Raw genomic sequence first — 13,612 nt, 5'->3', positions numbered from 1 at the left:
TTTCGCTTTTACACAAGTAGAACATTCCACACTATGAGTGCATTTGCCAAGTTTAATGCCGTCTGCCAAATCATTTTTCTCAAGTGTTTTTATGGCATCTATATTTCTGTGGCCTAATCTTTGATGCCATTTTAGTATACAGTTCGTATTTGAACATGAAACATTATTAGCTAAGTATGCTTTCTCATCAATTGGGTTTACGATCAATTTATATAAACCTTGCTGAGCGTTGCCGTCGGCTACGAGTATATTGTTACGCTTTATGTAACACTTATTACTATCAAATGTAACAATGCAACCTTTATTGGTAACAGATTGAACAGAAAGTAAATTACTATCTAAACCTGGTACATACAATACATTTTCCAATTTTATTTGTGTAACCTGACCCTTTAAGTTTTGAACTTTAAAATAGCCTTCAATACCATAAGAATTAAATTTAGCACCATTGGCTACAGTTACTATTTGTTTATTAGAGTCATTTAACTGAGAGAAAAAATTCTTATCACTCGTCATATGAGTTGAGGCTCCCGAGTCGATAACCCATTCTTGCGTTTGCGTGTTTTCATGTTTATTTTCCACTTTTAGAACTTGATTAAACTGAATGTGCGAATTTTCAGTTTCAATACTTTTAAGATTGTTATGTTTTCTACACTTTGCATATTTGCTATTTGGCATGCATTACTTTTATAATTTTGAGAATAATTTCTTACTTTACTATTATTTACATCTGTTTTCGGGGAAGTTCTAGCGTTGCGTTTTAAATGAAAACAGTCATTTATCGTATGGTTATTTCTCTTACAATAATTACAAAATTGTGTAACATACTTTGGTTTATTTTCGCTTTTACTTTTTAAAGCAACTGAATCGTACTTTTGAACTTTCTTAGTTTCCACACGTCTACAATACTCATCTATTAGTTTGTTTTTAACATATTCTAGCGACAATTCAGCTTCCGATTTACTTTCTATAGCAGTTATTAAGGAGTTGTATGAATTTGGTAAAGAACATAGTAGTATTGCTATTAAGTTATTTTCTTTAATTTCTTCACCTATACTACGCAGCTTTTCAGCCAACTCTAATACTCCTTTGATATGTTCCTGCATTTTAGAACTTTCATTATATCTAATGGAATATAGTTTTCTAAGAAGAAATAACTTATTTGTTAAATTTACACGTTCATGGACACATTTTAACTTCTGCCAAACTTCTTTTGCAGATTTACTATGCAAAACATGGATAATTTGCGAATCCGAAATGTTTAGACACATTAAAGCTTTAGCTTTACGATCATTCTTTAACCAAATATCAGTATCAGTTTCCGGTTTTTCTTCGAATACAACATCATCTAAACCTTCTTTTATTAGAAGTTGTTTTATTTTAAATTTCCACACTGAATAATTTTCATCTGTTAATTTTTCTATACAAATTGATTCTTTTAGAATAGACATTATTACTTGTTACAATTATTCTTATAAACTTTGTAACTAGTTTTTTTTTTCAACAAAGAGTTTTAACACTTTATGCCCCTGGAATCTTACAACATTACAAAATTTCAATTTCTCAGTCTCATAATCTTTTGTTGGTTGTGCATTAGCACTGAAGGCGTAATGAGTACGTTTCCTCTAGCACAGAATTAAAGAATCATAAGTCAAAAATTTTAACTACGGAATCTTTATTTAATAAAATAGGATAATTCTGCTTAACTTAAGCATAACAAAAAGTAATAATGTTCAAGGACATTAAAATTGAAGTATTCAAAAGAATAACTTACAGAGAATCATCATCAGTCCTAAATATCAGGCTTACCTATATTATGCAATAAGAAAAATAAACAGGAATATACTTTGCCATCGTACCTGAAAGAGAAGAAAGTACTATTGGATTAGGTCTTTGGCCAGGTACAAGTAGCTAGGGTGAAAATCAAATATACTGCATTGCACCCGAGCTTTACTTTCTCTCGCCAATATATACCTTAGCGCACGTTCGTTTCGTATGCCTTTCGAGTTTCATTATGCAAATACCTAAATTTATGCTAACAAATACGTCTTCTCCTCATTTGCATTTGACCGCGTTTCTGAAAATACGTTCTGGCCGGAAGTTGTAAGCTTAAATTCAGAGAGGACGGTAAAATAACTTTTAACTAAAAATTAACTGTTAGATAAATTAAGATAAACCTTACAACTGTTTGAAGAAATAGAATTCCAGATCTTGCTTTTTCCCTTCAACATATCTTTTTGCTTATGTAGTTTACACACTTTTATAAAAATTCTGTTTGGAACTCATAATTTTATTCGGTGTAATAATTTTTATCATGAATTCTAGCAAAAGGTGTAATGATCTGAATCTAAGGGATAAACTCAACTTGTTAAACCTCTGTGACCAAAGTCCAAAAATTAATCAACGGAATACTTCTGTTACGTTAAATATTTCTCAACCCCTCTTATGCAGGATTCTGAAGAATCTTGATATCACTATTTGTATATAAAATCAAAATCGGAATGAAAAAATGAAACGAATGTACAGGAGAAAGATCGCGGTGTTGAGAAGTCGAAGATGTATTAACGCGGCAGAAAGTTGAAGAATTAGCTGCAAAAAATGGGAAAGATGTTTTCGTAAAAATAGATAGGTTTATCCGATGGAAAATAAGCGCAAGCAATATTTACAAACGCATTTATTATGTGTGTGTGTGTGTGTGTGGGGAAGACGCTGATTTAATATCTGCTCTAGGAGTATGGTTATCAAATGGATGGCCTAAATTGTTTATGAAGTATTGTCCTGAAATCAATTATAATGCTTGAGAAGCAGGTCTATATTATTGTGCATTGCTTCGGTAGACATATTTATTTAAAACTGAAAGTTGAAAACCATGTAAAATATTGAAAGATTATGTGACTGTTTTATGCTGCGTCAGCATGTGCAATAAAAAAAGAAACTCTTAGTAATCCTTGAAAAAATAGACGCTTTAAAGGAGAGTAAAGCGTTTACCACTGCGCTGTAATTCAAAGGCATAGATGACGTCAGTAACATTTTATGAATGTTATCGCCGAGTTAGGTGCTTTTGCCGATATATTGCCAAATTTAGCGATCAACATTTGTCGCCAAAACCATCGCTAGCTTTTCGATATTTCTCCAATTTAGCGAGATAGCCATTTATTGGATGTTAAATAGACTTGCCCTCTGTGATCTTATTTTACAGCAGAGTACCGTCACTTTCAAGCATTTCATGTTACATTATAAAAAATATACTACAATTTCACATATGATTTCACTAAAATTATTTACATATATACAAAATCCGTAAAAATATTGAATTTACATACTTGTCAGTAAATATTATAGCCATGATTCAGCCATGTGATAAAGGGATTTTTAGAGCGATGAAGAAACATTCTCGCCATGAAATGAGTGTTAAGATTCCTTTATAATACAGATGATACAAATATATGTGCAAGGAAAACTACCTTTTTGATATATTGCATTTGCTGAATATGTCTTGGAACTGCGTCACAGAAAAGACAGCAAAGAGTTGTTTTAAGCATGTCACCTTTTAATAAATAATGAAATAGCTGAGGTTTAAGTACTAAAAACAACGTCTCCAATTATCATGAACGTTGGGGAATTTAACGCCTTGATGGATATTGATGAAGAATTTCAAGGGAAAAAACACTATATCAGTGATAAAACATGATGTTTTCAGTCTATTTTTGAAAGAAATCCAAGAACATGGCAGGATATAACTTTCTAAAGAATATGATGATGAGGTCGATGAATTTTAACCAAGTAGTGACATGAGAGATGCCCTACGAGTTATTAACATTAGGGGTACAGAATCGAGGAATATTGAGAAAGATTATGTATATGAACAGTTTATAAATTAACTTCTGCGTAACGACTGTAAACAGTCACCTATTAATAACATTTTTCCTAGTTAAAAATGCTGTAAAAGTAAGTATTTATACGTTTCCTTTTATATTTACTAGATCGCCCAAAAGTCCGTTAAAATTTGAAAATTCAGTAATTCACTGAATAATGTAGCTGGAGAGATAAAAACTGACACACATGCTTGAAGTTTCATGGGGTTTTACTTGGACAAAAAGTGCTTAAAACGGCCACTAGATGGCCCTAAATATAATAACAAAAGCAATAATCAGCATAACATCTGATTTTTAGCAAAGATTATGTTCTTTACAACAAATGTTCGACATGTCGGTCGTCATTCATCAACAATACCTGTAGTCGAGGGACAATACTGTAAACATCACTGTACAGCATATCTGTAGGTACGGTGAGAAATTGCCTTCGGATGTTGTCTTTTAGCATCTTTAACGAGGTTGGATGATCACGGTAGACTTACAAATTCAGGTGAGCCAACAACCAATAATCTCACGGATTGAGATTTGGAGACCTGAGAGGCCAAGCATGACTGACATGGCGGCTCAGCACGAGAACCTTAATACAGCATCTGTGCAAGAAAACTTTCACACGTGTAGCAAAATGGCGGGGAACGCCATCCTGCATAAAAGTCATACTTTCCAATAGGTATTTATCAGCCAGACTGGAGATGATGCGATTTTGTAACATATCAGAGTACCTCGCACTTGCCATACTGACAGTTTGAATAGCAGAATCACTCATTTTCTCAAAGGAAAAGAGTTCGATCATGGTTGATGTGATGAATCTACATCACGCTATGACCAACACCCGGAGGCGAGGATAGAAAAGAGACAAAGTTATGAAGGGATTGATTCCCTTTTTCACTGCAGCTCATTTCATACACGATTCTCATGCGGCGTCATTGACATTTTGCTGCTCAATCCCTATATTATTATCAACCCTTATATTATTTCGTAAATTATTTAATTTTGAAATGTTAACGAACGCACAAACATAATCTTATAACACTAGCAAAGGTTTTACAAAGATAACGAAATATAGCAAAGTTTTCAAAATAAAAAAAAAAAATCTTACATTCGAAGAGTATTTATTGGCACCAGTGTGTAACATCTCATAGACTCATGAGAACTGCGTAAGTGTAGGGTACTTTTCCCCGATCTGCCCATTTGATGCACCCGTCCTTTCCGAGCACTTGGTCTAGTTCTTCGTGCACTTTTTTCTGTATCTCTGGAAATTGTGCCATTGCCATCAGCAGGTATATAAGACTGGTCCTTGATGTCTCGGTACCTCCGATTAGAAGGATTTGAGTGTTGCCACGCAGATGGGATTCTACGAAATTTTCACATTAGGTTAATAAGAAAAAAAAAATTGAGTACGTTTCGATTAACGGACTACCAGACAAAAATCATGCCCCAAACATAACCTGTTTATTTCATCTCATACGTAGTTACGCAATTGTAAATAAGGATTGACATCATTGTGAATAAGCAGGAAGGAAGTACTTGGATCCAGTAATGTATTACAATTTATAATTTATAGTATTGACGATTGTTTGGATGTACACTGTGAAAAACAAAAGTCTCAGATTTTAATTTACGTCCAAATGGGCGTTTTTTTAACATTTTGTGTGCTACATTTATTTATTAAATATTACGTTCTTCGCACTTGAACTATAAAATTCAGCTTAACAGCAATATCGGAAAATAGTTTTAAAATGAGCCTCTCTTTAGAATTTCCGATAAAATTTTTTTTTCTGTACAACGTTGCCATGGCTCGCTTTGAAATTGTTGAGTTTGTTAAACAAAAATTCGTTGAAGTTTTACAAAATATGAAATCGATAATGAAACAAATTCGAAATTTCAAATTTGGGATTCCACATGCGCATATTCGTGGGAGGATTACGTCATTCAAAATTCGATGGCTCTATGTACCGTTGTTTTATTACAATGCGAGAAATATGCATACATTTATGCAGATTTTTCATTATTTAATTTTTTCAAATATAATGTAGGACTCTTAACATTTGGTGGCAACAATTTGAAAAAAATTGAAACGGACATTTATAGTAAACCAAGGCAAAATTGCAAAACGAAAACAAACAGTAGTACTTCAGGGACAAAGCCCCCTTCGGACCTAAAAAAAAAAAAAAAAAAAAAAAAAAAGTGGGGGGTGGGGGGTGGATAGTTTGCGTTTTCCATGTCTCGAAAGCGCGACTTAGAATATGTATTAGATTTATATGTAGACTACAGATACATATATTTTGACACAAAATCAGACTTTTTCCGAAATAACACACTAATTTTCTTCCATATTTCGATTCTACGACTCATATTATGCCTAGATATTAAACAGTCATAACACAGTTGAAATATAACAATACCGACGTACACTTATTGTCTTCAAACGCGAATGCACGACCATTTGGGGCTAATGTCACTAAATATAAACGTCCGGGATCAATGTAACGAGGAATGGAAATGTTCATTGTGGAACTGTACGAACATACTATGTAGCAGTGCTTTAAATCTCAAACTGCATGCGGAGCGAATGCGGCTAAAAGTAGCTCAAGGTTCAGATCTTCCTCCCCTCAAAAAAGAAAATTTTTTTTCTTATTAAGCAACACGAAACATTTTAATTAAATTTTCAGGTTGACGTCGCATCTCAAGAAATTTTGTATAGTTATACTTTATAATTCAAACGTATTGAGAGCTAAATATTAAATTTCCATTTATTAAAAATAATTCTAATATGTTGAATAAACTACTAAATAACTTAATTTTGAATATAAACTGAAAATGAATAATTTAAGAAATCTGACGAAAGCCTCCCAAGTGCTACAAAACTTAAGAATAAATATTCAGCTTATTCTTTTTAGTACTTAACTTATTAACGCAACTACTGTGACGCAATCTGGCGATTTTTGATAGATGAAAATTTAAAAGTTACTTATCGGATGCAAGTTGATTGTTTTCGCTACTTTGTTTTTTAAGGTTCTTAAACTATTGACATTTAACGTAAATCGGCAAAGATTATCAACCACATGAAAAGAAAACATGTTTCAACAATTATTGCGCAATTCTTTTCCTCCAGTACACAGCGATCTTATTTCGCTTTTAAAAAAATTAAAGAATTCGAGAGATTCGGCATCTCACAAACCACCTCAACAGCTTTTACCTACTAAAATATATTCACAAGTTGAAAGGAGGCGCATGTGGCCTGAAGGCTGCCGTTACCACTTCTGTACAGTATAAAAACTGCATTTTCATTTTTGATTCGTCTTTTTGAAAATTAAGTTAAAATGTCAGAATCACGTAATATCATGGGCACTAGAGACAGCATTCTCTAGTGAAGGCCTCAGCAATCTATGACCCGCGGGTCACTAAGTGACCCATTTCATAATTTCTAGTGACCCACCTAAATTCCAAAAATGAAGTATATGTAAAAATAACAAAACAAATATGAAACGAACACTTGAAGAATGCATAAAATAATAAGCCGAAAAAAAAATAAAATCTGAAAGCTTTCAGATTTTACATTACGTCCAAAGGGACGTTTTTTTAAAACTTTGTGTGCAGCCTTTATTTTTCAATTCAACAGCAATATCGCAAAATAATTTTAAAGGAGGATACCTTTAGAATTTCCGATACACAGTCTCACGGGCTGGAGACAAAAATTTTTGCCCCCCTCCTCCTGTACAGTCTTGCCATTGCTCGTTTTTAAATCCTTGAGTTTGTTAATCAAAAATTCGTTAAAGCTTTACGAAGTATGAAATCGATAATAAAACAAATTTCAAATTCCAAATTAAAGCTTTCAGATGTCCATTTTCGGGTGGAAACATACGTTATTCAAAATTGGATGGCTGTAGGTACCGTTGTTTTATCACAATGAGAAACATATATACATTTATGCAGATTTTTCATTAATTAATTTTTTGAAATATAATACAGGGCTCTAATATTTGGCGGCAACAATTTGAAAAGTGAACGGCCGTTTATAGTGAACCATCGCAAAATGCGAAAACGAAATTAATAGCCCCTTGGGATAATAATGATATTTTTGTTTGATTACAGAGTTGTAGTAACGAACATGTAGAACCATAATTTGAAGGAGAAATCAAAAAGTTTGGCAACGACGATCTATAATGCATAATTCTAAAAAATTCCCTTCATTTTATTCGCATTCGATTCAACTTATAAATGCGAGAAAATATTTTCACACATGAAACTTATTTTAAGCAAGAAGAAGAGCAGATTAAGTACTGAAAGTTCAAATGGTTGTATTCGTCTTAAGAACTATAAGCCAAACTAACTATAGACTAACTATAAGCGAGACTTGACTAAATTGACGTCACAGGTTCGGCATCAGGGAAGCCACTGATACCGTACAGAAAAATAAAGTTCATTTACTTATGTTTGTTTTTATGATAATTATAATTATAATTTTTATGCTGAAAGTTTAAAACATATCGTAATTATTTTCTCAATAAAATTTATTCTTTATTTATTATAAAAGACTGTTTTAAACTAAAAGTACCAGTGACTCGAAACGTCTTCTTAATAAACACATTTTGGTTGAATTTGACCCGCAGCCAAAAGAGGTTGCCTACGTCTTTTCTAGAGTATGGTATACTACTGTACATTATTTTATTTAGTAGGTTGCGTACAGAATACTTCATTATTATATTATTTAATTTTGATAATGTCCTATTTCAACAATCAATTAAATTTAGACGTACGTAAAATAAGTTTCGCAGTACTGTTTTAGAAAGAGCTGGAAGGTACTAAACGAGGATAATTAGCTTAAAACACCTAAGTTTACTAGCACAGAATGTTTCTTATTGAATGTAAAATGAACTTTATAAACTGATACCTGTTTTAAATTAGACCTTTCCGCATTCAATCATACCCTTCATGAAATTCATAAATTAGCTATATTTTTCAAACATTAATGTGGTCACTAGTGCGGTTTTATCGTTGAATACTAGTAGTTTAGCCCGGGTTAAAATTTCAGCAAACGGGCTTGCTGCATGGGCATTTTAGTCCTTTTCCACGTGCATAAGATGGAAATGAAATGAGACAGTTTTACCTTAAAACATTCTGCATGAATGTATCTCTCACCTAAGGCAGATAGCCCTCTCGTGCTTTACCACAATCAAATAAACCAATGAACATGATAGGTTATAGATATTTATAAATTAAGAGCACGGTTAACGTACCTGTGAAGCTGGTTTTCATTTTGTTTTTCATATTCAGTTTAATTTCATTGTAGTATTTGTCGATGTAGTTGTCTTCGCTTTCTTTCTCGCTCCTGTTCCTAATCGTTTTATTATAAAATGCAAAGTATAACAATTACAAAAATATTGAAAGATGGTAAAAGCTGAAATCAAATAAAAGCAAAACTCTCAAGCTCTCAAAACACTGGCCTCTCTGAGATCAGATTTAGGCCGGTTAAACAAATATTCAGTTTATATGAAAAAGACAATCAAAATAGCATATATTATAAATTTAGAATTAGAGTAAAAAGATTTGTGTCAAAGCATGGGGATACGACACGAACTGTTAAGGTTTCTGGGCAATGACTTTACGGGACCATATGTGGCCTTATTTTTTTATTGCTATGCATTGCAAAAAGCAGAATGGTAGCTCGATTTTGTCAGTCGTGTGTAGTGTCTGTGAGAATGACGAGTAAGCAGGAAGTGTCTCGATGCGCAGGATAAAGGATAGATATGCGGAAAGTCGGCGATGCATCAGTGTGTAAAATCTAAGGACGAGATACGTTGGCACATGAAACATTATGGAAAGAGTTTGAACTTGATTCAATACCTGCCATAATATTGTTCAGAGATGTTAACAACACTGGTCAGGAAAGGAATTCAAAGGATGCAAATAACCTTTACTGAAAAGTGGGTTCACAGCACAGGATGGAAGACAGAAACATCTATGTAAATTGGCGAGAATGGGGTGGAGGGCACCAGTTTTATAAATACGGCCAACCTGTGTATAATCTTCTGACCAAGTTTAAATGCCCCATCAGGTGTCCAGTAGTGTCTTGCACTCTCATTCGCCGTCTGTCATCGATATTCTCATTTATAGGAGAAGACGCTGGTCCTCTATCAGCATGTTTTCTTGTGAATAATCACTATTTGATCTTCGAATATTTCTATCTGAAATGAATTTTCCTGCCTTGCAAAACACTGTCCAGACCCATAATATGATGCTGTGAGCCATTCTGAAGCCTCGGACCGTCTAGTCACATTTCAACCTCGGATAAAATCATCCATTCTACTTGACTGCTGTTGTTGTCTTGTCCATTTACATGGAACAATGGTTACCAAAGCCCCCTTCGAAGAGAGGTTGAACTACTATATTCCATGCCCAATTTTGAGGAAGAGCACTCCGGGGAGGACCCGGGGGTCTTCTAACCTCCTTCTCTTCCACCAATCCCATGAGATCATTTTCGGATCGCCGCATATTTAGAGTGCCGCTATGACTCGCCAAAACTATACACTTACAAACATCCATGTCTTCTCTGGGATACGAACCCGGGCCCTTTGGTACCGTAATAAGTTCCCCTAACCACTATACTATCTGGGCGACACTTAACTGTCTATTGAATACAAATGAGAGGCTGAGTGAGAGAGACATGACTCGATGTAACACTGAGACAATGACTTGATGTTATTCACACCAATATACGTTGTACAATAATTTCCAACAGAATAGCGAGCGCTTCCTGTTTTATACCTTTCACAAATGCCAGAGTACGTCATACTGCGTGCATCACATATGGCTACAGTTTACTGTACCAAATCTTGGCTATGTCCTAATTAATCTTTCTGTTTGTTCGTTCCAATGTTATACAGATACCTGTTTTAAATTAGACATTTCCGCATTCAATCATACCCTTCATGAAATTCATAAATTAGCTATATTTTTCAAACATTAATGGGGTCACTAGTGCGGTTTTATCATTGAATACTAGTAGTTTAGCCCGGGTTAAAATTTCAGCAAACGGGCTTGCTGCATGGGCATTTTAGTCCTTTTCCACGTACATAAGATGGAAATGAAATGAGACAGTTTTACCTTAAAACATTCTGCATGAATGTATCTCTCACCTAAGATTTAGAGATTAACTATTGGATAGAAAGCAAAAAGATTTCTGTTTTCTGTACGTTGGCGTCAAAGATTTGAGAATCGATTTTATTGTTTCAAAGATAATTTACTTCAATTGTTTAAGTTTTCTTTCACATGTTTTGAATGTTTAATTTGTTATTTAGCAGAAGGCGTCAAATTTGCATAGCATGGCAAACGGTATTAACCATGCAGTTAACTGTTCTGTACATAAGCAATGTCGGCATTTTCCACTGTGTTTTATTCGTTGTACTTCCCACGTAAATAAAATTTCTGAATAGTTTGCTCATCATAGGAAAATTAATTTTCACATATGTGGTAATAATAAGCACATTGTGGTAAACGATTATTTTTTTCAAATGTAAGCCATCATGCCTTTTTCTCTTTCAGTAAAATGTCAATAAACTACGCCAAGATTACTGCGTTAAAACGTAAATACCTTTAGTTTTAACAACGTCACTATTCGGAAAATGCCGAATAATTAGTTCGGTGAAGCTTAATACCGTAAAACAAATACTCACATTATTAACTGGTTGAATTCAGTTAATTTTTTCACAGGTATGCTGTCTTTGTAAGCTCCAAATTTCCCGAGTAGTTTGATCAACCATGGGAAAAAGGTACCAACTGCAACTTGGGTAAACGATCTCATTGTCAAATCGACGAACTGGCTCACTGCAACTGTAGACAGATGTCCGAGAGGTAGTCGGGTCCCCAACACTAATGTCATAATGTTGTTAGCAAAAGTGGAGGCGAAGAACTCAGACATATCCACGGGTCGTCCAGGCTCTTCCTGCATCAATTTCACCAAATCATTGACTTCTTCCTGTTGGTAACATAGAATGGAAATATTATCGGAAATTATAAAGATACACGATTTATGGTGCACAAAATAAAGAGCTGGCTATTAAAATTGTTACACGTGAAGAACGCTAACAATAAACTTGAGATTTGCACTAAGTGTAGAATATGCTTCCGCAAATACATTTTTCGTAACATTATTATGACAAGAATTTGAAGAAAATGTTTAAGATTTGAATGGTGACGAGTCCAATTTTACATTATTTTCATTACCAAAAACGAACCTGAGTGACGCCCGAGAAAATTTATAAATGGAAATTATTAATTTATACTGTGATATAAATCTTACTTAAAGATTTGAAAATACAAATTTGATTAACCTTTATTCGTACTTGTCAAACATAAATACATTTAATTATGAAATTTTGCAATAAAAATAATGGGTTTGTTGTATATTTATTCCTAAACGGTTTTTCCACAGCTGAAAATTAATAAATCTAAGAAATGAACCAGATTGCCCATGAATATCTTACAATTCATGATGAAGATACTTTATAGTAATTTCTTTCAAGGTTGGTGGGGTGCTGTAGCTGAAAATTGTGGAAAGAAATAAAAATATAAATATATATATTAAATATAAATATTTTAAATATAAAATTTTAAATATAAATATGTATAGTATTTTTTTCTGCGTGCGTCACACAAAAATTTAATATACTAAAGAAAAATAATCGGTTGTCGTTATATATTCTCACATTTTGTGCTTATGTATTTTCAAGTTTGGGAAGTTTTCCGAATTTGTTTATTTTTAGTTTAAGTAAGTTACTTACAGCTTACTTCAATATTATAGAAATATAAGAATAAACGTCGGCTGAAAGTTAATATTTAGCAGTCAATACGTTTGAGAAAGTGCATGGAAAACAAAGACAGAAACAATTGAAATATTTGCAGATAAACTTTTAGATTTCAGAGAGAAAATAAGCGTAAATTTAAAATTGTCATTGCGTCATAATTATAACCATTTATCTATGTTTTGAAAAAAAAAAAAAAAGAAGATAGCTAGAGCCAACAAATTTTGAATAACGCAGTCCTCCACCAGAACATGGGCATCTGGAATTCGAAATTTGAATTTACAATTTTTTTGATCTATTTCATATTTTGTAAAAAACTCAATAATTTCAAAGAGTATTCATTTAAGTATTTATTAAAAATTGTATTGTATTCATTCAAGTATTAATTAAAAACACAACAATTTCAAAGCGAGCAGGTGGCAACACTGTAGGAAATAAAATATTTTTGTCTCCAGCGGCTGGAGGCTATCTATCGGAAATTATAAAGAAACACTGCTTTTAAATATTTTTACCCTCAATGACTTTGGAAACGTATATGTGTATATAAATGGAAAACAAAACGTCGCTTGTATTACGCCAGAAGCGATTATCCGCGCCTGCCGCACAAAGTTTTTTTTTTTTTTTTTTTTAAACAAGCGTAAAGCAAAGAAAATAAAAATGTTCACGAAACTGAGCGAAAAGTTACATTTGCTAACATCGTGCTTATTTATAGCAAAAATATCCCAGGTGTTCTCGGAACCTTCCCCTCTGATGAGTAAGTGATTTCTTACTCACCGGCCCACCAGCGGCCGAGCGGTAAAGTCGCTGAACACTGGTAGTTCGGTCCGAGGTTCGAATCCCGCGAACGGGCTGGCTGCATGGGCGTTTTCGTGGTTTTCCCCATGTGTAACGTGTATACGAGCCAGTTTCCCTTAGAAAGTCCTCCACGAAGGTATC

General features: G+C 33.6%; 1 pseudogene across 1 annotated transcript in view; it reads right to left on the bottom strand.

Annotated features, from left to right (window-relative positions):
* The window catches only part of LOC118180345 (cytochrome P450 2J5-like), a 55,491-nt pseudogene that overhangs the window by 10,012 nt on the left and 31,867 nt on the right, over positions 1 to 13,612 (bottom strand). Inside the window, exons 3-5 of the transcript XR_015039337.1 lie at positions 11,549 to 11,850; positions 9,113 to 9,210; positions 4,972 to 5,226 (exon numbers count right to left, since the gene is read on the bottom strand). The product of XR_015039337.1 is annotated as a cytochrome P450 2J5-like (transcript). The remainder of the gene's footprint in view (positions 1 to 4,971; positions 5,227 to 9,112; positions 9,211 to 11,548; positions 11,851 to 13,612) is intronic.

Source organism: Stegodyphus dumicola, chromosome 2, assembly GCF_044657685.1.
Source record: "Stegodyphus dumicola isolate Sdum_Otavi_A_Nest chromosome 2, ASM4465768v1".
Lineage (NCBI taxonomy): Eukaryota > Metazoa > Arthropoda > Arachnida > Araneae > Eresidae > Stegodyphus > Stegodyphus dumicola.
The sequence above is the reverse complement of the archived record's forward strand: the minus strand, read 5'-3'. Positions and strand labels throughout refer to the sequence as shown.